This window comes from Carya illinoinensis, chromosome 5 (assembly GCF_018687715.1).
Source record: "Carya illinoinensis cultivar Pawnee chromosome 5, C.illinoinensisPawnee_v1, whole genome shotgun sequence".
Lineage (NCBI taxonomy): Eukaryota > Viridiplantae > Streptophyta > Magnoliopsida > Fagales > Juglandaceae > Carya > Carya illinoinensis.
In genome coordinates, this window is record NC_056756.1 from 45,499,277 (window position 1) to 45,522,772 (window position 23,496).

Genomic DNA, 23,496 nt, shown 5'->3' on the forward strand with positions numbered 1-23,496 from the left:
ACCCTACCCAATTTGCATCCGAGAATGCAGCTATGTTCATGGAGGCGGATTTGCTTAAAAGTAGGCCAAGTTGAGAGGTATGCTTTAAATATCTAAGTATCCTTTTTACTGCCTGCCAGTGAGGAACCCTTGGAGCATGCATGTACTGGCATATCTTGCCTACTGCAAAAGCTAAATCCGGTCTTGTGAATGATAGGTACTGGAGAGAAACAATGATGTTGCGGTATAATGTGGGATCTTCAAACAAATTTCCAGCATGAAGACTAAGCTTCTCAGATGTTGACATTGGTGTTTTAACAGGCTTAGCAGAGGCCATGTTGGTTCGAGCTAGCAAGTCTGCAATGTATTTGCTTTGCGTGAGAAGGAGTCCATCACTTGTGTAGTTTGCTTCAATGCCCAGAAAAAAAAAAATGTATTTTGCCGAGGTCTTAGATGGGAAATTCCAAACGTAATGCTTGAAGAAAAGTAGTGATAAGTGTCGTGCTTGAACCTGTGATTATTAAATCATCTACATAGACTAGAATATAAATGATAGCAGTTCCATCTATGTAAACAAATAAAGAGGAGTCGGCAATGGATATTGTTAAACCGAGATCAACCAGTTTCTCACTCAATCGAGAGTACCAGGCCCTTGGTGACTGCTTAAGCCTGTAAATACCCTTGCGTAGCTTGCACACATGAGTGGGGTACTGAGGGTGGATGAAGCCTTGAGGTTATGACATGAAAACTGTTTCGGACAGGGGGCCATGAAGAAACGCATTTTGCACATCATACTGTTGAACAGACCACCCTTTGTTCACGGCAAGGGCTAGAACAAATCAGATTGTTGTTGCTTTTATGACAGGGCTGAAGGTCTCATCATAGTCAAGACCTGGTTGTTGAAGAAATCCCTTAGCGACCAACCTTGCTTTCCGTCTTTCGATGTTGCCATCTGCAAGACGCTTAGTTCTGTAAACCCATTTGCATGAGATAATATTAACAGCTTCAGAAGTAGGCACAAGAGTCCATGTATCATTTTCTAAGAGTGCATTAAATTCATTTGACATGGCTTCTCTCCATTCTGAATATTTCTGGGCAACAGAGAAACAAGTGGGAGTTTCGGGAATGTTGGTAAGAGTAACAATTTTCATTAGAAGTATTATTATTTATACCAATGTAGATATAGAATACCTTTAGTAATATGAGAAAAGATATTTAGGATTGATGAATGATATTCCACATATTTGGAGAATTGTTTTGATTCTGAGAATACGATAGAAATTGTGTTTGGAAGAGTAATTTGATTAGGAGAAACTTTAGCCTTAGTAGGATTCATTTATGATAATAGTATTACCACGCCGCCAGTAAATGATTTCTGGCAAAGCACTATCTTTATGGATACATAGATCGATCTTCTTTTGAAGACTATTATATGGGGAGTAAAATCTTGGTCTTGAGGATTTATGTGAATATTAGGAACAAATCATTTAGAGTTAGAATAATTGATAACTCATGATGGATAGAAGAGTTATGACAATCATAAGAGAGAAAGTTTCAAGTTTAAGTTATTAACTGGTCAGTTATCGAAATACCACCTAGGAAGAGGACTGATTGTTGCGATTATAAAGAAGTAAGTTAGTCCTAGACCAGTAGAACTCCTTGAGGTTTTTATTAACTTGAAGATTACTGGGAGTTTGGATATGCATGATTAAATGCATATTTATATGAGTCATTGGATCATACAATATATATGAAAATCCCTGAAAGAAATAAAATGGAGCACATAAAACATCTACCAGAAGATAGAAACACAAATATGAATATTTGTGAAGTATTATTTTATTATCATAAAGCAAAATTACAGAAATTTGAGGCTCTTTGCCTCAATTTTTAAACGCTCTTTCTCTTCAAAAATCTGCATGTCTTTCCTATCTAAAGGAGTAGCCACCCGAAAAGAAGAGTTAAGCAAAGATTTTAAATCTCTGTTCTCTCGCTTTAGTGCTTCTATCTTCATGTTGGATTCCATAAGAAGCCTCTGAAGGATAGAAATATTCTCGTGGAGTTTGTCAACCCCACCAGTTCTGGATTGCAGTCGCTGAGAATATGCGACAATGGCTGATGTGTAATACCCTAATCTTACTATGTGAGTTTTTACGTCATTTTATTTTATTCCTTAAGTTAAATATGTTCATGTAAAGATTTTTATTATTTTATTTAGATAGGTGTGTTTTTACTTTTATGTGAGTTGTTAAAATAAATTAAGTACATGATTTTAAGGCCTTATAGTATTTTCTCCTTAAATCCTAAAATTTTATGATTTATGAAAGAGCACAAATGATTCTCACCATTGGATTGGTAATTGGAATAGTTATCTTCCTAAATTTAATCCTAACTCTCCATTTCCTTAAGCTTTTAATGACCAAAATTTAACTAAGCCTTCTTCTCTTATGAACCATCGATCTACACTTAATAGATGAAGGATTTTATCTTCAAACCCATCGGTCTACACCTAATAGATGAAGGATTTTATCTTCAAACCCATCGGTCTACACCTAATAGATGAAGGATTTTCTCTTCAAACCCATCGGTCTACACCTGATAGATGAACGATTTTCTCTTCAAACCCATTGGTCTACACCTAATAGATGAAAGATTTTCCTCTTCAAACCCATCGGTCTACACCTAACAAATGAACCCCTTCAAACCCATCGGTCTACACCTAACAAATGAAGAACAAGTCTTCTTCATCTCTCTTTCCATGCTAGCCAACGTTACTTCCCTCTTTTCTTCTCCTCTTCAAGAAATAAAACTCCTCTCATTTTTTTCAAGTTTTGGACCTTCACTTCACCTCTTGAAAGGATCTAGGAGTTTAAGGTAAATTGTTTAATGTGATTTTGGAAGCTAACTAAATTTTTTAGGTTATGTTTTGATGTTATGTTTTATATATATATATATATGCTCTGTTTTAAGGGATTAAGTATTTATATGGGGATGTTTTGATGTTATGTTTTGTATATCTACATATATGTTCTGTTTTAAGGGATTAATTATATATAAGGCTGTTTTAATGTTCTGTTTTGTGTATATATATAATTATGTTCTGTTTTAAGTGATTAAATGCATATATGGAGTTGTTTTGATGTTATGTTAACTAAATTAACTATTTTCTTATATTACTCTTGTAAGAATTTGTCGAGAGGGTAGTTAATTGAGGTAATATTAAGGGTAGAAAATGATGTTAGATTTTTTTAATATTTTAGTCATCGTTAAAAAAGGGATCTAAAGGATGTTGGATGAGTTTTAACACACTTGTTATTTATTGGATTAGGATTTTCTGAAGTTAAAGGGATTGCAGTGGATCGAGGTAAGTAGCTATGACCATGCACCCACGTCAAGTTCTCTTGTGGAAGAATATTTCTCTATCTCTTTCCAAACGTTCCTCTAATTAAAGAATAAATGAGTTTATATTATGTACAAGCCTTTCTTGGTAGCCCCTGTTAAGTATCCTATTGATTATAATTGATTGTATGTATATATGGTAATGCATGCATGTAGTCCCTAAGTCATGAAACTTTTATACATGCTTCTTGAAATAAATAAGATTTTATTTATATGTAAGCATGACATAAAATGCTATTTTTCAAAATAAAAGCATATTCATCAGACTAAGGAAGATATTGAAAATGTTGATTTCAAAGAAAGAAAAGGAATGAATTAATGTATGAAAATATGTAATGGCCATATGAAAAGAAATGATATCAAAGAAATGGGCAGATTGCAATGCCGGGTAAGTAGTATTGGTAGTGCACCCAGTGCTGCTCCCTGACAGAAAGGGGTTCCTAACCTGTGGCCACAGGTGGAATCCAGGTCCAATAGGACCGCTAACCCCAACACACGGGGCGTAATAGTGTGTTGGCCACAAGAAAGTGAAAGATTAAATGAAATGTATGCATGAAGATATGATATATAAGTATGTATGAAAATAAGAAATAAAGATTTTGCATGAAAGTATGAAGTGAGTATATGCATGATAGTAAGAAGTAAGTGTATGCATGATGTTATAAAGAATGTATATGTATGGAAGTATTGTCAGAATTAGTATTGGTTTATGAATGCATGTTTTCAAAAGAAAGTACTATATGCTTATTAAGTTAACAGCATGGTGTATTGCTTACTGAGTATTAGACTCACTTTGTATTCATGTTTTAAACGTCCAGGTACAGATGAATCTACTGAGGAGCCGAGTATTTCTGAGGAGGGAGGGGCCGATGTTTAGTAGTCCCTTGGTAGTTTGGTTTTTTTTTTTTATGAAAATATATGTTTCTTATATTTTAATACTGGACCCCACACGGGAATGTTTTATTGAGTTAACTTCTAGACAAGATACCTTCGGGTATAAAGTATATAGTGGGGTAATGGAAACCCCTCCTGCTTTAAGTTAGTTTCCTTTTGTAAAGACTAAAGGGATTGAGTCTCTTTTTGTTTAAAGTAGTTATGTTAAATAAATGGATGACGGACTCTGAAAGTCCTTTGTAAAGGTATGTCTATTAGATGTTTCTTTCAATTAGAAATTAGAATTTATGCGTGATGCGTTCGAATCGTCTCACATTATCTTTTAAAAAAATTAATAAAATAATAATAATAATACTAATAACAATATGGGAATTCATATATAAATAAATTTACTGCTATAATAGGAAAAAGAATAGGTACGGGATCACGGTCTCCCTCTTGATAGGGTGGGGTTGTGACATGATGAGTATCAGGTATGAAAACTCACAAGCTCGTAGATAAGTTCATTATCTGACTTATTAGTCAGATCATTATTGGATTGCATTATAGCACCTACGGAAGAAGCAGAAACAACTGGTGAATGAGGTGCAGGATACCTCATATATTGGTAATGAGAAGATTGCTGAGCCATTGCAAAGTGAGTAAGCAGAAAGAGATTGCAGAGTAAGAATGCAGACTAATTTCAGAAAAGTGAAGAAGATGAAATGCGAAAGAAGATGAACTGAATAATTCTTTTATAGAGAAAATTATGACGAATCATCTCTCGTGAAGCATTTCTCTACAAGAGACAAGAGCAATGTAGTATCATAGCTGCAGTGCCTGACAACTACAGAAGAACAAAGTAGTGTCATAGCTATGCGGCGCCTGACAACTACAGAAGAGCAATGTAGTATCATAGCTGCGGTGCCTAACAATTACAGAAGAGCAAAGTAGTGTCATAGCTATGCGGCGCCTGACAACTACAGAAGACATATAAAAATCATGCGGATCAGAGTTGTCTGGTCTAAAACAGAGGGCCACTGATTTTAAAGAGAGAGAGAGAGAGAGAGAGAGAGAGAGAGAGAGGATAACGGCTTAATTTTGATGAATTCTCTACTAACTTTGGTATTTATAAGAACACTTAAAGTATATCGCCTATGTTTTTCTAAAGAAGAGTTTCGGAAGATTATTTACTTGAAGTTTTAGGTTTGGAGAGTGTGTCGATACAACTTGGCCAACCTTGTGAAAAGAAGTATAATATAATTGTTGATTAAAGTAAGAGAGTTAAGGAATTGATATAATCTCAAAGGCAAATATATACGGGATAGACACCAGGTTAGTAAGCAACACCTATTCCTTAACTTGTTATTTCTTACTTACTTTGATTTCGAGGACGAGATCTTTTTTTTAGGAGGGGAGATTGTAACAGCCCGTTAGAAATTTAATTGTGAAATTTTTATTAGTTTTAGGAACCTCGTGAAGACCTCATAAGTTTTCACGAATCCATTAATCGTATAGGTTTTAGTCTAACTACATAGTTAGTGTTATTATTTACTATGGTATCCAAAGTGTGTTTTTGATTATTGGAGATAGTTAGAAGTGTCAAAATTTATTATGGTTTGTGCCATTAGACTCGGAGGGTTATTTAAGGTCTTATGGCGCAATAACACTTTTTCATATTTTCGGACGAAGCGTCTGTTCAAAACTGTAGATATTATTGGATAAAAATATCTTGAGCTAATTTTTGTAAATACTATTGGATAAAAATATTTTAAACTAATTTTGTGGATATTATTGGATAAAAATATTTTAACCTAATTTTGTGGATATTATTGTTGATTTCAAAGAGAGTCATACACTTAACTCTCATTTCGGGTAAGAGAGTCCCACACTTAACTCTCACTCCAGCCTCATCTCTTCCGCATCTCATTCATAAGTATCTCCAGCCACCCCTCCCCATGAAATTATCTTCATTTACACTTTCCATTAAAAGAATATCAAACACTCTCTCTCGGACAGCTTTTAGGAGTTTTTTTGCACACCCATTTAGAAACTTTTGTAAGTATTTTATCATAAAATATCCTTCATATAAGTTGTTCCTTTTTTAGTCTAGTTTACGTGGATATCTTATTTGTCCCATTTGAGGATCATTTGGTCAGTCAAATATTATGTAAACTATAAAAAGGTCATTCTGGGAGATAAACTCGGGAATATGTTATAGTTTGGAGTTTTTGACCAAGCTAATGGATAGATATGGGTCTGAAATTTTTATGGAGTATTGTTAACATGTATATATGACTATTGGTTGAGGATTTTTACATGATTAAAGGTTTTGATGAAATATTTTCTTAGATTTAGAAACTTAGAAACTGGAAGAGGAAAAACAGTTTCTGTTTTGAGAAAGTTTAACTCTTTGGTGGTCTAAACATATTCCAATGACTTTGATAATTTTATTGGAGAATTATAAGTATCTTATATACATGTTTTATTATTATTTTGAAGATATTTGATGTTAGTTTCAAATATATGAAATTGTATGCAAAGAAATATTCAGATAAGCCAAAGTGTGGATGTTCTTGGCTAAATTTATGTTTTGGTTAATTTTTAATTATGTGATTTTGAATTAGAAGCTTATATATATTTTAGGATATCTTTTTAAACCATGTGATGGTTTGGTTTGAAGATCACATATGTATAAGTCATAGATCAAAAGGTTGATCAAAACAAGTTGGAAACAAAAATCAATAGAAATAGCATATGAGAATTTCGGCCCTATGGAGTTTTAATAGTTGTGATTAGTTTTAAATTTTTCTAAATTGATATTTGAATTGAGGATAAAATTTACATGAGGCATGTAAATTTTGGTGACTTTTGGAATTAGTATGCAAAATCCTTAAATTATGGGTAAAATGGTCATTTTCCTACATGCAGAGAGTAAAATGAAAATTTTACTCTTTAAGTTAGTATTTTCCATATTTCAATTTATTAGTGATTTAGTGCTAACTTTTAGAATCACTAATTACAGTTCCTCATGATCGCGCTTAAGGTTTTATAAGAAACGCGGAGATCAAGGTAAGTTAGCTTTTAACTTACTAGCAGTCTACTGTGTATGTGTGTTAAGTAAAGGAACTACAGTGTATGTATGTGTGTTATCATATATGTCATGTCATGCCAAGTTATCACGTAATTGTCTATTATACAGAATTTATTCTGTCATCAATTTTTATCTGTTACATAATATATTTTGTCATGTATTACTGTACCTTACAAGTACGTCATGCTAAGTATGTCATCGATTACATGTATGTCAAGTCATGTAATATTCACTGTTGCAAGTATTTCATGTTAAATATGTTGTCTATTATATGTTATATCATATTACAAAATGTTTCTATCTCAAGTTGGTCATGTATTTCAAGTTATGTTCAAGTCACGTTATGTTACGTCAGGAATTCAGTCATTTCGTATTCCAGTCACGTTTCATCTTGAGTACATTCAGTTTCATGGGGTCCACAACATCTGTGGCACACGAAGTATGGGATCACAGCAATTGTGACGCATACACTACGTGAGACACAGCAATTGTAAAGTGTAGAATACATGGGGCCACAACAACTGTGGAATATGTATTTACACGTAGAATATATGAGGCCACAACAACTGTGGAGTATGTATTTAACTGCATTGTGATGTGTAGAATATATGAGGCCACAACAACTGTAGAGTATGTATTTAACTACATTGTGATGTGTAAAATACATAGGGCCACAACAACTGTGGAGTATGTATTTGCACGTAGAATACATGGGGCCACAACAACTGTGGAGTATGTATTTAACTGCATTGTGATGTGTAGAATACATTGGGCCACAACAACTATGGAGTATGTATTTACACGTAGAATACATGGGGCCACAACAACTGTAGAGTATGTATTTTTCATGTTAAGTCAAGTTTGTGTAGAATACATGGGGCCACAACAACTGTAGAGTATGTATTTTTTATGTTAAGTCAAGTTTCATATCACGTACATATTAAGTCAAGTTTTAGAACAAATTCATGATAAGTTAAGTTTCATATCATGTTCATGTTAATTCAAGTTTCAGAGCAAGTTCATATTAAGTCAAGTTCATGTCAAGTCAAGTTCAGTTCATATTTTAATTTGAGTTATGTCAATTATGCTATGTTGTACGCCAAGTTATGCTTTAATTACTTATGAATTTGATTATGCATTTATGTTTTTACTGTCATCCATGCATCATTAGCTTGTGTGGAAGTTTTTTTGTTAATTTACTGAGATTTGTAATCAAATCTCACTTTGGTAGTTTCAACTACCATTCCCCCCGAATGGTAGATCTTGTTACAGGACCTGAACGAGAATCAGGAGCTGATCAACTAGACACAGTTGACTAAGTGACGGTGCGACGTCAATGTTAATATAGTAGTTAACGTAAATTACTACTTGTACGATGGAGTTGCATCTCTAGTACTTTTTGGATCATAACTATTTTGGACTAGTGTTGTGATCTTAGTTGTTCAATGGATCTTTATGTATGAAGTATATTTTAAGCATTTAGGATATTTTTAATATGGTGCATAGTATTGCTAAAGAAAAAAATTATCCGCTGCGAATATTGCATAATGTTAGATGCATGTTAGGAACATTGCATCTTATATGTCATGAACGGGGGCAGGTAACCTTGTGTTGCATGTCTCGACGCTTCAAATGTCCGTCCGATCCCAAACGGAATTTGGGGGCGTCACACCCTCGATGAGCCGGGCTTAAGCCAAAATAAACACATTGTAAAGCCCTATAGTCAAATTTATGAGGATTAAATGGGTGAGTTAGAGGCCAACAAGCCGATCCAAATACTCGTAGGGATGTAAAGTCAGGGTCAGTTTTGTAGAGAAAAAAAAAGGAGATAAGTTGTTAAGAGAAGGGGATGGAAGCATGTTTATTAAGCGTATGGCATGTTGGAAAGCATAGGGCCAAAAAGTTAATGGAACAAAGGCATGAGCCAGTAAAGCTAGTCCTGAGTCTACAATGTGCCTATGCTTTCGTTCCACTATACCATTTTGGGTATGGGCATGAGGACATGAAACATGGTGAATTACTCCAGATTTAGAGAGTATTTCAGAAAAAGATCGAAATTCTCCTCCCCAGTCGGTTTGAAGTTGTTTAATCTTGGGATTGAATTGTAATTCAACATAAGCCTTAAATTTTGTAAAAATGGATAGCGCTTGAGACTTGTGTTGCATTGGAAACAACCATGTATGTCTAGAATAATCGTCTACAAATGATATGTAAAAATGAAAACCCTCAACTGAAACATGGGGGGAAGGTCCCCATAAGTCACTAAAAACAAGATTAAATGGTTCAACAAACTTAGTGGTTCTGGTAGTAGCTGGTAGGCAGTGAGGTTTTGCCATAGCACAAGCATTACAAAAAATTGTTGAAGACATTTCAGCAAAAGGAAGGTCATTGTTGCAGAGTATGGAACGAACAATCTTGAGGGAGGGGTGGTCAAGACGTGAGTGCCAAAGTGGAACGGAAGAGAGAGCTGGAGTTAGCCTGAGGAAGCTGTGATGCGAAGGTATAAAGGTCGTTAGGTGCTGTTGTCCCTTGGAGCAATAGGGTTCCCGTTTTGCAGTCCTTTACACAAAAATGGTCAGAGAAAAATTGAAAAAAAAAAGGTTATTGTCTGAACAAAACTGTCGGACAAAGATAAGATTTTTGTTAAAAGAAGGAACACAAAGCATCTTGTTTAAAAGGAAATGAGATGAAGAGGAAGGAAAGAGAGCTGAACCAGAGTGCGAGATTGGTTGAGAGGAGCCATCACCGACATGAAGTTGGTCGAAACCATGGTATTCTACAGACTGAAGGTTCAAGTTAGCAACATCACTCGTAATGTGATTTGTTGCCGCTGTATCGGGGTACCAAGCATCATTTGAAGTGCAGTTAGATGAGCTATAGTGAGCTGAGGCTGGAGCTACGGATGTGTAGGCTTGGTTGAATCGATAGACACACGTAAGAGCCGTGTGGCCAATCCTGTTACACACTTGGCAAACTGGTTTAGAATCAGTTGTAGAGGAACCAGTAGAGTGTGTACCTGTGAAACTAGAAGGACCTCGGCCATGGTTGCCTGAACAAGCTCCACGATTTCGACCAAGTTTTGACGGCTACGGCCACGACCTCGACTAAAGGCAGGGGAGCAAGTGGTAAAATTAGATGATATTTCAGATGAGAAGAGTGAAATATTGGCAGCGTGATGTTGTAGTCTAGCTTCGTGAGCTAGAAGAAGACTCAGGAGTGACTCTGTAGAAATAGGGTCAACTCGAGCTGATACAGATGAAACTAAGGCATCGTAGTCTGGTCCAAGCCCAGCTAAAAGGTAAGGTATAAAATCAAGGGAAGGCAAAGGGCGTCCAGCAGCTGCCATAGTGTCAACGAGAGATTTGGCTTTTTGAAAATAGGTTGATATTGAATCAGAATCTTTCTTAAGGGAAGCAAGCTGAAGTTGAGTTTGAATGAGACGAGCTTGGGAGGAAGAAGCATAAGCAGATTCTAAGGATAGCCAAACCTCACGAGCAGAAACACAACCAACAACCTGAGGAATGATGGATTTGGAAAGAGAGGATATCAAAGCCGACATGACTAGCTGGTCTTGTTGAAACCATGTTTCATATTCTAGGTTTGATGAGGCATCAGGTAGTTGATGAGGTGGGGCTGGGCAAGAGCCATCAACATATTTAAAAAGGCGTTGGCCTCGTAGATAAGGTACAAGTTGAACTTTCCATAGTAGGAAGTTTTCAGGCATAAGCTTCACTGAAAGAATGTGAGAGAGGTTAGGTGAAGGTAAGGAAGGAAGGGAAGTGGGAGTGGAGGAAGAGGAGTGGGTGGCGGAGGAATCAGTCATAATGTAGTATGAAGAAGAGTTGGACGATGAGTCCTTAGGTATGCTCTGATACCATGTTAAAAGAAGAACTCCTCTGTATTTAATTCTTTCACGTACTCTACTTGCATTACTCTGAGGCAAAGCCTCTCAATATATACACAAAGGTAAAACTGAATATTCTCTAGTGCTAGGACAACTTTACAGCTAAGAAATGTTTGGTTGTTACAAAGGATGATTTGTACAAAGTAATTTGAGAGGCTCGTGCTGCTGCTGTGTACGTTGCATGTGACTTGTACTATCTGTCATTGAGTGCTGCTGCTCCTAATGCTGCTATGTTTGCTGTATTGCCTTTGCATGCTGCTATGCGTGTTGCTTGGAGTTATTTGCAACAGCTGCAGGTTGCGCATGGGTTGCATGTTGTTGTACGTAGCATGTATGGGATGCATGCTTTGTTCTAACACAACTTAAAGTCTCAAGTAAAAGAGAGATAAATACGTAAAATCGATATTACAATATTTATTAATAATAATAAAATATTCACAAAAATAGATCATTTTCCCATGATCACAACCAGGATATGAAAACCTTGACGTACTCTCAAGTTTCGAAGCGTTGCAACTATAAAGCAGATTCACACGGGTTTCTTGACATTTTAGCTCGAACCGGGTATTAGGAAGGGATATGTTTTGAGTTAAAGTAATACAAGTACCGGTGGTTGAATTCCAAAATTCAGAGTTTGAGACGCGAAGGATTTGGGTTTCATAGGAAATGTTGTGGATGATATAGTCGTTACTTTGGATGTTGATGGTGGGTTGGCCATGGTTGTTGCTAGAGATCTCGAATCCAGGATACGCACAAGATCCGTTTTGCTTGTTTCGGATGTGGAATGGGAACTTGATGGGTTGCCCATCGCCACAGGTTTCAGGCTCAGCACTGCAGACTTGGAAGTAAGGGTCGACTACACCTTGAGATTTTCTTGGTAGAAGAGAGGAGAGGATGAGGAATATGCATAGATTCAACATGGGAAAAATGGTGGGAAAGAGGTTTTTGGGTCTCATTTGGGGATCAAGAAAGTGTGTGGTGGTAGAGATAAGCAAAAATGGTGGATCATGATAGGAAGATAAAGACCATCGAGGTGTCATGTGAAGTAATGGATTTGCGTGGGAAGCGTTTTTCTTTTGCCTCGAAAATATGGAGTAGAAGATGCCAAGGTTGGGATCGCCGACAACTACCCAAGGCCGGCTAAGGCTAAATGGTAAGGACATTGACACCATTGCCTAAGGACCACCTTGATTCCAAAATAAAAAATGAGGTTTTTTTTTTTTTTTTTTAAAAAAAATAGAAATTATTTCATTATATTTTTCAAAGTGTACAAAGCCCCCTAATATTAATATATTAATATTTACTATAATAAATTATTTATATTTTAAATAAGTTTTTAAAATAATACTAAATTAAGAAATAAAATTTGTATTGAAACTTCATTTTAAGTTAGTCTATTAAATATAAATTAAAAAAAATATTTAAAAATTTAAAATAAAATTTCATTTTATTGAAAATTTTAAAAAATATATATATATAATAATTTATATTTTAGTATATTATAATTATGAATAACGAATTTAAATTTTATCTTAGAGCTTAATTTATATTGAACCGCTCCTGCATATACCTTGTGCCTTGCACCAATGAAAATTCGAAGCAATTTTAGAACTTGACTTACCTTCATCCTTCAAACTTGACTTACCTTCGAAGTGTTGGTGGCTGTCGTCCTCGATTCAACAAATGAATAAAGAAAAATGACACCCGCAGCTATTTTTTTATAATTTTTATACAATTTTATTTTAGATACAAATTATTTTTATAAAACAATTTATAAAAATAATATTATTTTATAAGAATATCTTCAATATTTAAAGCATAATTGTATAAAAATTGAAAACTATACGTATATCATGATTTATTTTTGATAAAATACATAGCAAAGAAAATAAAATTATAATTCAAGAAATGACTCCAACCAGTAGAATCAATCTCTTGTTTTTTGATGTTGTGGGATAATAATGACTCGAAATAGAGCAATGTTAAATATAGTAATAGAATGCATAAATGTCGTGTAATTCTTTTGAAAAAGAGTACGATTTATCATTAAAAAGTTAATTTTTTCACATGAGTAAGATTTATCATTAAAAAGTTAATTTTTTCACATGAATAAGATTTATCATTAAAAAGTTAATTTTTTCACATGAATCCTATATGTCCTTACCTTTTTTCAATAAAGTTATATAACGCTTGCACTCTCTATGGCTACAATAACAGCTAGTTGCCTACACTTATGTGAGATAATGAGAAGTTAGTCAAGAGACGAGATGAATGAGTATCTGAATTGTACAATTATTAATATATACTAGTATTATATATTATAGTTATACATTAAAAAATATAATAATACATTGATCTAAATATATAGTTATAAACTTAGTACCAATACTATAACTAATAACTATATTAGAAATATTACTAATATACTATATATTAATGATAAATTGGTAATACTATATTAAATAATACTCTATGTAGTTATAGTGATTTAATACTAACATATTAAGTTAACTATACTGATAATATTATAAATTTATACATATACTATAATTTATACTATAACTCTTATAATATGTTAATATATTAATATATACTAGTACTATATATTATAGTTATACATTAAAGAATATAATACTTATGTAATATTGTGATATATTAATAATTAATTATATACATTTATTTATATAAAAAAAAAAAGAATGAAACAACATTCTGAAAAGAGCGGTGCTACTCTACTGCTCAGAGTGCACTGCTCAAGATGACTGCTAGGTGGTTTTTTTTTCTTTTCACATTTTTTAATAGATTTAAATATCTTTTTAAAAAAAATATATCAATACACTTAAAATCACTTTTTTAATCATTAAGTAAAAAAAAAAATTGTGACCAACGGTCACTTTGAGGGAGCAAGGGAAAAGGGCATAGTAGTGTTTTCCTTTTTAAAATGAACAAATGCAGAGGCTGGCTGAGAGTAAAAGGGAGTGGGTGTGGCTACTATGCTGCCTAGATCATACCGTTGAGTGTGTTGCCCAATTTTTTTTTTCAATTTTTTTTCATATTTTTTTAATTACTTTCTTAATCTATAAGTTAAAAATATATCAATATATTTAAAATCACTTCTTTAATTACTAAGTCAAAAAAAATACCTAATAATATACTATAACGGTACAAATGGGGTGGCAGACCAACTTTTTCCAAAAGGAGTAGGCCTCCAAATCTATCTGCCCAACCTAGATTTAGGCCCGATCCAACCCAACCCGCAAGGAAGGACAGCTCCAACCCTCCACAACTCGACCTGCACATATCGGGTTGGGTTGAACCCCATTTTTCCTCTCCTTCTCCTTTAGTCTTCGTTATCGATGCAACATTTGAAAGTTTATAGGCCCAGCCTCAAAACACATGCTCATTCTCACAAACTTGACTTCTTGTGACTTCACAAAAAATATTCCATAAAAATGGGAGATAGATATTAGGAAAAAAAGAGTTTTACTATAACAAGTACAGTCGTGTACTAATCTGTGTACCAATACTGATTCATTCATACTTAAAATTTAAATTAACACTGTTTTCAATAAAATCTACTTTTTGACCAATCACATCACATTGGTGCACAGATTAGTGCACAATTGTGCTTGCAACTATATTTTTCCGGAAAAAAAAAAAAAAAAAAACATAAAGACATACAACAGTGGTCTACTCTTCTACCCTTATTGGCCATGCATCATCAGCTCTAACAAAAATAGATTTCAGATTGAAAAATAGTGCCGGGAGGGTCACCAGGAAGGAGACGAGGCAAGCAAATGTAGTTCACACACATGTTCAACAACAAACAGGAGGAGACGGTCATGGTTGCATCTCCTTCCAATAGGCTCATGCTTTGACTGATTTCAGTTCCATAGGAGATGTAGGAGAAAGTGAACAAATATAAAGCAATATAATCTTGATGATCAGTTGGAGATGTAGGCGTCCAAAAATGAATATGTTGTATTGCAACAAATCCCATTTCTCGATGCCACATTGATTTCTTCTGAGGAGCCAATGGCTCCTGCTTCCACAGCTCTCCAAACACAATAGCTGCCAAATGTAATTCAAGATAACCAAATAACCTTTAAAAAAAATTAATTTAACTGAATCAGGATTGGAACGATAAGAGGAAAAAAGAACATGAAATTTAATTTTTCAAGCCTAATGCTATCTATTGCATTATGAGTCAGTTCCACATAACACAAAATACATAAATTAAACATGGCAAATCTTCACTTTCTTCTTTTTATCTTTTGACAGTGGAATTATAACGTAAAGAACAACTTGCAACTTATTATAAGTAAAAGAATAAAAATGAGTCATACTATCATGCAGACCATAAGCCTTGAGCCACTCCTCATCAACATTATGCAAATAAAAAGAGATTTTAATATGCAACACCAAAACCAAGCTATACGCCCCTATAACCTTCGAGGCTTTTTTGGTTCAGATTGGTGAAATATTTGTAATTTTTATTGTTATCTGAGGTCTTTAATCCAAATGGACTTTGCTCAATCTTATTGTTCCAATCTTTGAGACTCCAACTGGTTGTTGATTATCCCTTCAACCTACCTTCCAAAGAACCAAAGGTTCCAAGTTCTAACAACAGATAACAATAAGATTTTTTTAGGACAGAACAAGGACAAAAGCTATTAGTATGTTATAAATCAAGAAACGTTGGACATTTTTATTAATCTGAGTATGTTACAATCTTGTCTATTTGTTGCCAATGCTACATCAATTTCACCTCAGTAATTAATGATCTCTTAAAAATACTTTCTGCAGGGTCAATTCGTGAAGAGAAAATGTTTTTCATCATCTCCGCTCTTTGCTCTTTAATTCTTTCCAAATTGGTTAATGGATTTCAGGGGGCAATGTTAATGCTTTGTGTGTGTCGCTCTGTGTGTGTGTGTGTGTGTTTTTTTTTTTCTTTTTTAATTTGTTAGGTAAAGAAACAAACTTAAATGATAGCATGCATGCTGAGATTTTCTAAATTTCAGGTGACTGACACATTCAAATGTAACTCTTTTTTTCCCCTCTCTCTTCTTTTACCCCAAGCTATCAATTTTCTTGTTCACATCGTGATCTTGGGATTCTCTAGAAATTCAAGGAGTGTGAAAGTTCTGGTCGGCATGGGATCAAGAGGCATTATGAGTCCATAAATTTGTTGTTTATACCATATTCAGTTTTGAATACGGTGCAAGAAACTAAACATAGATAGGAGTACAGGCATTAGCCACCAGCCATGGCCTTCCTAGCTCTTTCCCCGTTGAAACGAAAGTCTGACATTGAGAAATAACAACAGAGAGAGGAAGAGGAGGAGCTTATCGTGGATGGTGGATGGAGCTGGACTACTAGGTGGGTGGTGAGCTACGAAGGAGCAGCTGCTTGGTGGGGTGGAGAAGTCAGCACTCGGCTTCTTGGGGGCGCAATCGAGGAGAGAGATGAAAAATGCTTTCTGCAACCGCCCTATGCAACCGTTGGGCAATCAGCTGACATGGCTCACCATGTCAGTTAAATGAAACCTTCATTTAGAAACAGCAGATGAAATCTGTTTTGGGCAGCTGAGGAGCTTAAATTTTTTTTTTTTTTTTAGACAGCAGCAGATGAAATCTAATTTCTTGGGAAAAAATGAGATTGAAGAATAAGCACACAGAACCTTACTTTTTTCACCAGTAAAGCCATGAATGGTGAAGATAACGGTGAAGATTTTAGTGAAGATCTGTTTGGACAAGAAGAAGAAACGGTAAAGATTTATATATCTAGAGTCGTTGAAAGTGTTGTGAAAAACGATGACAATGAATTGAAATAACAACGAACGATAAAAAACAATCACACACGCAATCACACACGACACAAGATGTACGTGGTTCGGCAAATTGCCTACGTCCACGGGAGCTACAGAGGATTTTATTATTGAGGAATATCACACTACAAGATGGGTCTCAACACTGTTCGTCCACAGTGTTTTCGTGTCTACAGTACCCAAACATAAGAGTCAAAAATCATATATATAGTTCAAACGGCGGAATCCCTAAATCGCATGTTCGCTCGAGCGGCGTGTCGAGCGCGCGTCGAGCGAACTTCCCTTCTGCGTCCTGCTCGAGCTCACTGTTGAGCTGACGTCGAGCGTTCGACTCTGCCTGACTTCGCTCAAGCGGCCAATGCCTCCGTTCGAGCGAACTCCTCCCGCTCTAGCTCACTGTCGAGCTGACGTCAAGCGTTCGACTCTGCCTGACTTCGCTCGAGCGACCAATGCCTCCGCTCGAGCAGTGTGGACCAGACTCCACAGTACTCAACAATTCTCCCACTTGGAGACTGGTACACTCGCTGTATCGCCGTCTTCCTTAAACATGATATCCTCCACCTCTGCAACTCACTGCTCCTGTCTTCATTCTAGAAGACCAACTGAAGTTGCACACAACTTCAGTTTCTCAAGCGTAACACCCTTTGTCAACATATCAGCAGGGTTCTTGCTTCCACAAATCTTCTCAAGTAACAACTGTCCGTCATCTAACAATGACCGTATGAAGTAATACCTGATCTGAATGTGCTTGGTCCTGGAATGGAATGCTGGATTCTTGGCAAAGAATATGGCACTCTGACTGTCACTGTAGAGAGTGCTTTTCTGATTCTTCTTACCCAATTCTTCCAAGAAGCCTTGTAGCCATACCATCTCCTTTGCAGCCTCTGACACTGCAATATACTCAGCTTCTGTTGTAGACAAAGAAACTGTTTTCTGTAGATTAGAACCTCATGACACTGCAGTACCACCAAGTGTATAAACAAAGCCCGTGGTACTCTTTCTGCTGTCAATATCTCCAGCTAAATCAGCATCAACATAGCCTTGCACCTCCAAGCTCTCTCCAGAGAAACATAAACAGGTTTCTGAGGAACCCTTTAGGTACCTCAAAATCCACTTCACTGCTTCCCAATGTTGCTTTCCTGGGTTACTCGTGTATCTACTCACAACTCCCACTGCATCGGCAATATCCAGTCTTGTGTAAACCATAGCATACATAAGTGAACCAATAGTTGAGGCATAAGGAACCTTACTCATGTAATATTGTTCCTCCTCTGACTCTGGTGACTGATTCTTGCTGAGTCTGAAGTGACTTCCCAAGGGTGTGCCAACTGGTTTGGCCTTGTCCATATTGAACCTGCTAAGTACCTTTTTCAAATACTCAGCCTGTGAGAGTCTCAACGTACCTCTGACTCTGTCTCTGACAATTCTCATGCCAAGGATTTGCTTTGCAGCTCCCAAATCCTTCATTGCAAAGTGCTCTGACATCTGCTTCTTCAGATTATTGATCTCATCAATACTAGCCCCTGCAATAAGCATGTCATCCACATACAACAGCAAAATAATGTAAGAATTGTCAAAATGCCTGACATAGCAACAGTGATCTGCCTAACATCTAATATACCCTGCACTGTGCATGAAGTTGTCAAATTTCTTGTACCACTGTCTAGGAGCTTGCTTCAGGCAATACAAGCTCTTCTTCAGTCTGCAAACTGAACCTTCCTTTCCCTGTACCACAAACCCCTCAGGCTGGTGCATGTAGATGTCTTCTTAAAGGTCTCCATGAAGAAAAGCTGTCTTCACATCTAACTGCTCAAGAAATAGATCTTCAGTAGCAACCATAGCCAGTCTCATCCTGATAGTTGTAATCTTTACCACAGGAGAAAAGATCTCAGAGTAATCAATACCCTGCTTTTGCTGAAAACCTTTTACAACAAGTCTAGCCTTGTACCTCTTACTGCCGTCATGCTCAGTTTTCACCCGGTACACCCACTTGTTGTGTAATGCCTTCTTCCCTGATGGAAGTTCTGTCAACTCCCATGTCTGATTCCCTAGCAAGGAATCCATCTCGTCTTTCATGGCCAGCTCCCACTTGCTAGAATTCTCATCTTGCAAGGTTTCTTCATAACTCTGCGGTTCTCCACCATCTGTCAACAGAATGTAATTCAAAGTAGGTGAGAAACGCTGTGGAGGACGTATAGTCCTAACTGACCTGCGAACTGCAACTGTAGGAGTAGACGATTCTGAAACTGCCTGCGGAATAATAGGAATGGGTGCACTAGACCCACATCTCTACACTGCACTGTGACCTCTGGTAGGTCATCCAATCCTACAAACTCGGACTCCTGAGGAGCTACTGCAGAAACTCTACTCAACTTATCCTTGTACATCATTTTCTCATTGAAAATCACATTCCTGCTTCTTATGATTTTCCGACCCTGATCATCCCAGAAACGATAGCCAAATGCCTCGTCTCCATAGCCAATGAAATAGCATTTCTTTGACTTAGCCTCAAGCTTACTACGAGCATCAGAATCAACAAGCACATAAGAAAGACAACCAAAGGTTTTAAGGTGAGAAAACTTAACCTCTTTCCCGCTCCAAACCTCCTCAGGCAATCCACAATCCAGTGGAACTGATGGCCCTCTGTTTATCAAATAAACAGCAGTGCTGACTGCATCTGCCCAGAAAGTGGGTGGTAGTCCGGCGTGCAACCTCATGCTTCTAGCACGCTCATTAATAGTCATGTTCATACGCTCAGCAACTCCATTTTGCTGTGGTGTCCCAGGAATGGTCTTCTCCATTCTGATACCCAGAGTTGCACAATACTCCTTGAACCCGCCATCAACATACTCACCACCATTGTCAGACCTCAAACACTTCAGTTTCAAGCCTGTCTCTGTCTCAACCATGGCTTTCCAAATTTTGAAAACATTAAATACTTCAGATTTATGTTTCAAAAAATAAATCCATACCTTCCTACTATGGTCATCAATGAACGTAACATAGTAGCAAGAACCTCCAAGAGATGCAACTGGGGAAGGACCCCACACATCTGTGTGCACAAGATCAAGTCTTCCTGTCTTTGGCGTCCTGCCACTTTTCAAGAAGCTGACCTTCTTTTGTTTCCCCATAACACAACTCTCACACATACCGAGTTCAACTGTCTTCAGTTCTGGTAGCTTGCCTCTAGACAGAAGTTCCGTCATGCCCTTCTGACTCATATGGCCAAGCCTACAATGCCACAAATCTGCTGTGCTCTCTGCAACGGTAGTAGCAATAGTGTCAATTAAACCAGTAGTCATATATAGTGTACCAGTTTTCTTACCTCGAGCTAGTACCAATGCCCCTTTTGTGACCTTCCAGGTGCTATCTAAGAACACCACTGAATGACCACACTCATCAAGCTGCCCAACAGAAATGAGGTTCTTCTTCAACTCAGGAATGTGCCTGACCTTTTGCAAGGTCCATTTGTTCTTGCCAGGGAGTGCAATGTCAATGTCTCTCATCCCCACTACGTTCAAAGCCTCACCATCAGTCAAATATACCTTCCCAAAATCACCTGCAACATAATTCTGCATTAGTTCCCGGTGGGAAGAGGTATGGAAGGAAGCCCCTGAATCCAGTATCCAGTCATCAACTGGACTATGAACTGCAAGCAATAGTGCATCCTGTACTTCTTCAGTTACCACATTAGCACTATCATTCTCCGTCTTCTTGGGGTTTTTGCAGTTTTTCTTTATGTGGCCAGCTTTGCCACAATTCCAGCAAGTTGCCTGCTGACCAGGCCTCGACTTGCTCTTGCCCCTGTACTTTGATTTTGATCTTCCTCTGTTTAAATTCCTGTCATGTGATCTCTCTCGAGAGTCAACATTTAGGGCTGAACTCAAACCCGAGGTCTCGCCTGAATCTTTCCTATGCACCTCCTCAGCCAAAATCAAATCACGAATATCATCATATTTCAGTTTAGTTTTACCAGCAGAATTACTAACAGCCATTCTCATGGCTTCCCAACTATTTGGCAATGAAGCCAATAGTATCAGTGCACGTATCTCATCATCAAATTCAATTTCAACAGACGACAATTGATTTGTGATAGTATTAAAATCATTCAGATGCTGTGCAACAGACGTACCATCTGCCATTTTCAAATTGAATAACTTTTTCATCAGATGTACCTTGTTATTCGCTGACGGCTTTTCATACATACCTGACAAAGCCGCCATGAGATCCGCAGTCGTCTTCTCCTTGATGACGTTGTGTGCAACGGATCTCGACAGGGTTAATCGAATAACCCCCAGAACCTGTCGATCCAACAGGTTCCAACTAGCATCATCCATCTTTTCCGGTTGCTGCCCCAATAGTGGAAGATGAAGTTTCTTCCCATAGAGGTAGTCCTCTATCTGCATCCTCCAGTATCCAAAATCCGTGCCATCAAACTTCTCAATCCCCGATACCTTCAATTCATCTCCAGCCATCGTTTCTCCTCAGACCCGAACCTTGGCTCTTGATACCAATTGTTGTGAAAAACGATGACAATGAATTGAAATAACAACGAACAAGAAAAACAATCACACACGCAATCACACACGACACAAGATGTACGTGGTTCAGCAAATTGCCTACGTCCACGGGAGCTGCAGAGGATTTTATTATTGAGGAATATCACACTACAAGATGGGTCTCAACACTGTTCGTCCACAGTGTTTTCATGTCTACAGTACCCAGACATAAGAGTCAAAAATCATATATATAGTTCAAACGACGGAATCCCTAAATCGCATGTTAGCTCGAGCGGCGTGTCGAGCGCGCGTCGAGCGAACTTCCCTTCTGCGTCCCACTCGAGCTCACTGTCGAGCTGACGTCGAGCGTTCGACTCTGCCTGACTTCGCTCGAGCGGCCAATGCCTCCGCTCGAGCGAACTCCTCCCGCTCGAGCTCACTGTCAAGCTGACGTCGAGCGTTCGACTCTGCCTGACTTCGCTCGAGCAGTGTGGACCAGACTCCACAGTACTCAACAGAAAGGTGTTGGGGAGAAATCTTGAAATGAAATCCACCATTTTCAAGTGAAACATGAGAAATAACTTAAATCATTGAAATGGGTATGAAATCCACCATTATTATACAGAACTAAGAAATGGGTTTTATAGAAATTGTAGAATCGGTTTGGAAGAAATATTGAAACGAATTGCAGGGTTTTTCATGGAAATCTTGGAAATGAGTTTGGAAAGATCAACAAGAAAATCTCATAGATAGGTTTTTCATGGAAATCTTGGAAATGGGTATGGAAATTCACCCATATTAAACAAAACTTACAAATGAGTTTTACAGAAATCGAAGAACCAGTTTGAAAGAAATATTGAAATGAAATGCAGTATTTTTCATGAAAATCTTGGAAATGGGTTTGAAAAGATCAACAAGAAACAACAGAAATGCATTAAAAATGAGTTTGGAAAAGATCTAGGAAATGGGTTTGAAAAAAATCTAGAAAATGGGTTTGGGAGAAATATGTTAATGATGAAATCTAAGAGATAGATTTTTTTTTTTTCTTGGTTGAGAAATGCTTGAGATAGATTTCTTTTTTTCTTGGTTGAGAAATGCTTCAACGTATCAGTGCGTGCTTCAAGGATTGTGGAGAAATATGTTAGATTTCTTAATGAAATCTGAGAAATGCGTGTTTGCTTTGCTTTCCGCTTTCTTCCTTTTATGTTTTTTTTTTTTAAGAAATATTATATACAGTCGTAAAATTATAAATGTTGTACAATCGCTTTAAAAAAGTGTAAAGTCTACGATTAAAAAGTTATTTTTTTTTCACGTGGGTCTCATATTAATTTATTTTTTTCAAAACGACTGTACGTCGCTTGCACAACCAAGACTGTAAATATTATTATTATTAATTTTTTTTTTTGTTCTTTCCTTTTTCTGTTTGCATTTTTGCTTCTTTTTATTTTTTGTTGGCTTTTTCTTTTCTCTTCCACATAGGCTAGCCGGTTACCCCCTTGTTTATGCAGGGCGGTTGTATCTAACAGTATTGGAGAGATATATATACACGTGAACGGTTTTTATTTGCAGGAGAGAGAAATGAAATCGGGCTACGATTTCGTTAAATGAGCAATGCTACATACAATTGTAGAATTACAAATACCGCGCAATCGCTTTAAAAAAGAGTGAAATCCACGATTAAAAAGTTAATTTTTTTTTTTACGTAAGTCTCATATTAATTCATTTTTTTCAAAACGACTACATGCTGCTTGCATAACTACGACTGCAAATATCATTTCTCTTCGTCATATAGACAACAGGTTAAACGATGTCCAACCCACATCTAATTTTAATCCTAAATTATCGGATTGATTGGATCGGTACTATCGGACGGGCTAGGTCCATTACATTTTTTGCCCAGGCCTTGAAGAGAGAAGTCAGA

General features: G+C 36.7%; 1 long non-coding RNA gene across 1 annotated transcript; it reads left to right on the forward strand.

Moving 5' to 3' along the window:
* The first annotated feature begins 2,752 nt into the window (after positions 1 to 2,752).
* LOC122309312 lies at positions 2,753 to 4,354 on the forward strand. Its single transcript, XR_006242405.1, has 3 exons — positions 2,753 to 2,853; positions 3,308 to 3,343; positions 4,197 to 4,354. It is a non-coding gene; the product is annotated as an uncharacterized LOC122309312 (long non-coding RNA).
* Positions 4,355 to 23,496: the final 19,142 nt, after the last annotated feature.